Raw genomic sequence first — 5,618 nt, 5'->3', positions numbered from 1 at the left:
CCCTCGCGTCCAGTTTAGGGCCTGACTTGCGCCAAACGATAGCAACGGCGGTCTACCAGTAGAGAGAAAATTGTCAAGGTCACCAATCGTAGGCAAGCTGTTTAGTTATTGGATGGGGAGAGGGCGGGGCGAGGGAGTCAGATGCTTAAACTACTGCATCTCCTGGTAGCCCTCATCCAAGCTGTGCAGTAACTGGAACTTCCCCGAAGGATACTCGTTCCGCCCTTCGGAATGCTCTTCTTGTTTTCTTGTTGGATGTTTTCCTCCCCCCCTTCCAGACCCTGAACTTAAATCGGACTCTATGTATCCCCACTGCTCCTAGTCCTGCCCTTTGGGGCCAAACGGAACAAATTGACTCCTCTTCTCATGACCAGCTTTTATATTGTTAAAAACTAATGTTTTCTACCCACTGTTCTCCAGGCCAGATGAGTCAAGTCAACAAATTTTTTTTTTAAAATAAAAGTAAATGTGTTTATTAATAATAGCTAATTCATATCTTTAAGATTTACAAAGCACTTGACATTATCTCATTTGATTTATTTTTTTAATTTTAAAAATTATTTTTAACATTTAAAAAAACTAAGTTTCAAATTCTCTTCCTTTCATTCCTCCTTTCTTTACTCATGTAGAAGACAAACAATGATGTGAGTTACACATTTGAAATCAGGCAAAACATATCTATGTTTTTTTTTTAAAGCAAGAAAAATAAAGTGGAAAAAATTATACTTCAGTTTGCACATAGGGTTGATTAGTTTTCACTGAAGGTGGTCAGAGTATCCAAGTCTTTCACAGTTGATTATCATGACAATATTGCTGTAACTGAGCATAATGATCTGATTCTTCTCACTTTGCATTATTCATATAAGTCCTGCCATGTTTCTCTGCAACATTCCCTTGTCATTTTTAATACAATTATATGTCACAGGTTGTTCAGTTATTATCCAACTAATGAACATCCATTTGATTTCCCATTCTTTGCTAACACAAATGGAACTGCTACAACTATTTCTGTGTAGATAGGTTCTTTTAAAAATCTCTTTTGGATGTAATCATAGTAGTGGTATTATTGGGTCAAAGGGTATGCACAGTTTTATAGTCCTTTGGGCATAGTTCCAAATTGTATTTCATAATTGCTGGACCAATTCACAACTCAGCCAATAGTCTGTTAGTGTATTTATTTAAACAAGGATTTATTAAGCAGTTACAGGGGGAACCTCTGGTGTGAGGGCTGCCAAACCTGGGCTGTTTTCCACTTTTGGCGGCTATCTGATTCACTCAACTCTCACCTGTGACTCTTAAGAAACTTAGTATGCACAGTGGCCATATCTGAATAAATTGTTTTAGCAAACTTGCTAAACCAAGTTGAAGGTAACTGAATGGTCTTAAACCTGTTGGTAAGTTGGAGAAGTGTCTACCCCAGCATGTGAAGATTCTTTGCTTCTCACTAGCAGAATGGTAGCTGAAAACAATTTGTCCCAATGGGCCATGGAAGTGACTGAAGCAGGTGCTGTAGAACTCTTAGAGCTTGGTCAGAACAAGGAAGAAGCCAAAGTCATTCACTGCTTCCAGGGCCATTAGTAGTTGTTCTGACATTTGTCTGACATGTTTATTGGACTTCAGTGATTCTGGAAGAGAAATTAAGGCTCACTATTTTGTGCAACTTTGCCTCACTTAAATCCAGTTTATGCACGAGTCAAAATTCATCACCCATTTACCTATCTCAAAGTCCTGTGGTGACTGGAAAGTGATGAAGCAGCAGGTACAGATGTACTAGGAGTTGTAGTCACAACCATACGTGAAGGTGGCCCAGGCCGTAGGACCAGTCTCACTGGACTGAAGCAGCAGTAGGAGCTCCCTGAGTGTCTGAGCAGCTTTTTTAAAAAAATTAATTTTTTATTAAAAATTTTTTGTGAGCAGTTTTTTTTGGAAAGGATTACACAGCTTTCTACCTTGACTGAGGAAGGGACTAGAATAGGCATGTTTAAAATTGTCTGCTTCATCCAATCCTTGCCTGATTACCATGGCAGGTGGAGATCACACTGTGTTATCAAAACACAAAAAATTATACAAAAACGTTTGCAAAGATGAATTCTACTCACCACTGGTATATGGAATGTGTGCATGCTTATGGACAACATGAAATCTAGTAGACTTGAAAAACAAACAGCTCTTGTTTCAAGAGAACTAAGTAGGTACACATCCAAACAGCAGCCTTGAGTGAAACAAGGATGAAAAAGAGACTAGCTTACCAAAGTTGACATTAGATGCATGTTTTTCTGGAGTGGTCCCAGAGATGGGGAGCACCATGAAGCTGGTATAAATTTCACAACCAAAACTAATCTAGTCAACCAGCTTGTATATCTCCCAAAAAGAGCAAAAAGCAAACTCACGACAAAATGATTGCCACTTGCAGGAAAACCCTGTGTCACCATTATTGCTGCTTATGTTCCCATCCATGATGAACTTTGGCGAGATCAAAGAAAAATTTTATGAAAATCTAGAGATCTTCATTATCAATGTGCTAAAAGAGGAAAAGCTTATAATTCTGGATCACTTGAATGTAAAAATAGGCATAGACTATCAGACATAGCAGGCAGTCCTGGGGAGGAACGGAGTTGAAAACAGCAAGAGCAATGGTTGCTTATTACTGAAGATTTGTGCGTTTCATGACCTTCTCATCACCAACACTGTCTTCCATTTACCTAATTGCACTTTGTGAATGCATCTTTGCCAAAAACTTTGCAAACTTTGACATTTAATAGACTATGCCATTGTAAAGAGAAAAAACTGACAGGATGTGAAAATGACTAAGGTGATATGTGGTGCAGATATCTGGATTGTCACAGACTTATCCTCTTCAAGTTAAATATTTATTTTCAACAAAAGCAGCAGCCCCAGGGCAAGATGACCATCAGAGAAGATGTCAACAGATTATAGCACTTTTCCCTGCATGAACAGTTTGTTGTTAACTTGGAGAAAAAGCTGAACTAATACATGGTTGGCAATAGTGGAGCAGACAAGAAGTAGGCAGTGTTTTTTTTTAGAGATTTTGTGCAGAGTATCACATTTGCTCATCTGGACCAGAACACTTGCAAACTTTAGGATTGGTTTGATGAAAATGATGGAGAAATTCAAAAGCTGCATGAAAACTCCATAAGGTTTACCAGCAGCATAGTTCATTCATTTTTAAGAGGTCAGCATTTAACACAAAATCAAATGAAGTGCAAATGAAGCTTAGAGATATGTAGGATTTTTGACTCAAAATAAGGCAGATGAAGTTTTACACTAAAAGTAACAATCCAAAACATTTTTATCATGTCCCGAAGACTTTTTATAGGCCAAAGATTTATGGTACATCTCAACTACTCATCACTGTTGGGGCCACATTGATTAATGATAAAGACATGGTCCCAGAGAGATGGGCTAAACACTTCCATCGTCTTTAACAGTCATCAACAACAACTGCTGAAGCTATTGACTACAAATATCAGACTGATTGAAGTAAATCCCTCTCTAGCTGAAATTCCAGCTGAAAAGGTTTTGAATGCAATTATTCTCCATCCTGTGGCAAAGTGTTTGGTGCTGATTCTGCTTCAGCTGAGATCTACAACACTTGGAGTTTATTGCTCCTACAGAAGCTGACTGAAATTTTCTGGGGTACATTTTCTGTGGTTATCCCCCAATAGTTCAAGGATTCCTCTACTGTTCATCTCTATAAAGGTAAAGGATATAAGTGGTCTTGTGACAATGACAGGGAAGTGTCCCAGTCATTGCTGGTAAGATTCCTGCCATGTCGGGACACCTAATTGGTACAGTAGATAGAGCACCATCCCTGAAGACCAGATGAGATCTGAGTTCAAAGCTGGCCTCAGACACTGAACACTTCTTTGCTGTGTGACCCTGGGCAAGTCACTTAACCCCAATTATCTCAGAAAAAAAAAAAAAAAGATTCTTGCTGTGTCTTCCATGATAGACTGGAAGATATCTACCAGAAAGTCAGTATGGCTTCAGAAAGGGTCAAAAATTAGTTTTTAAAGTGTTTGCTGCCTGACTTCAGGAGAAATATCAAGAGCAGCAGTCTGTACACAATGTTTATTAATCTGACCAAGGACTTTGATACCATCAGTTGTGAGGACTTATGGAATATTATTAGAAAATTTGGTTGCCTGGAGCAATTCATCAGTATTGCATATCAGTTTTATGAAGGCATGCTTGCATGGGTTCTAGATAATAGTTGATGCTTTCATGCTTTCTCAGTCACTAATGAAGCTTTTTAATATAATGGTTTTCAGCAATGTTGTCAGATGTCTTTAAGGAGCATGAAAACTATCAGATTCACACTGACAGTAAGTAAATCATTTAACTTGAAAGGGCTTTAAAGGAAGTGTAGAGAGAATTGACGTGTGACATTTTGTTCACAGATAATTGTGCTTTCAATTCAGTCTGTGAGGCTGAGACGCAGTAAAGTAAAAAAATTCTCTGCTGCTTGTGCTAATTTCGGCCGGACAATTAACACTAAGAAAACCCAGGTTTTTCATGAGCCGGTACCACACCATCCATATGTGGAGCCATCAGTTCCAGCAAAAAGAGAAATAAGTTCTCTTACTTTGGCAGTAATACTTTTCAAGGATGTATACATAGATGATGAGGCTGAAGTAGATATTGCCAGAGCTAGCTCAGTGTTTAGGAGGCTCCAAAGGAAAGTGAGGGAGGTGATGATCACTGACGTTATTGTTATTCCCTATCTGTAAAGGGAAATCCTTCACAATGTATAATTCTCTATGCATTTACACAAACTCTGACTCGTTCTTGGTTTACATTTTCAAATTTTCTATCTCTCGAAATTTGTCTTTTTTCAAGAATTAGTTCAAGTACTAACTTCTGTCATTCCTTCACTGGAGATGATATGAGGAATGAAATAGGAGGATTAGTTTTGGAGAAGTTTTCTTTTCTCCTGAGACATGAAGAGAAGATGAGTAAAAGTAAAGTTGAGTTGGGAAGAAGGAAAGTTTTACCCAGATATGAGAAAGTAATAGGGGAAGTCAGTCATTGAGGATTAGGAAAGAGGGAGGATAAAGACAAGACTATGGTTTTGAGAATGGGAAAGAGTTGAAATATCCACTGTTAAAAATGCAACAGGGAAAAGTTGATAAGAAATTTTGATAACACATATTTGTAGTGGCCCAATAATTCGCAGTTTCTGGCAATACAAATAGGATTATTGTGAATAATTATTATTATAAATATTGTCATTGCCTTCAGTGACAATGAATATTTCAAGACAAAAATTATTAAATGAGATGTTTTAAAATGTTTAGGTCAGTGCCTGGCATAGATTAAGTGCCAAATTAATGCTTATTCCTTTCCATTCTCCTATTTCATTGGAATGAGTTTGTTTTTTTCTGCCCTGGCAAATAATCTTCACCAAACACATTTCTAGGCACATAATAAAAAATGGAAAGCACATTGGATTGGGGGTCAGGAAATTTGGGTTCTAGTCTTGCTTCTGTTACCAATGACTTGGGATAATTTCTTTCTTTGGAACCTCCATATCCTCATTTCTAAAATGTCTTAGATGATCCTACATCATCAATACTTAATTAAAATTATTTTAAAAG

The sequence above is a fragment of the Sarcophilus harrisii genome, chromosome 3 (genome assembly GCF_902635505.1).
Source record: "Sarcophilus harrisii chromosome 3, mSarHar1.11, whole genome shotgun sequence".
Taxonomy (NCBI): domain Eukaryota; kingdom Metazoa; phylum Chordata; class Mammalia; order Dasyuromorphia; family Dasyuridae; genus Sarcophilus; species Sarcophilus harrisii.
This window is presented reverse-complemented; position numbering follows the sequence as displayed.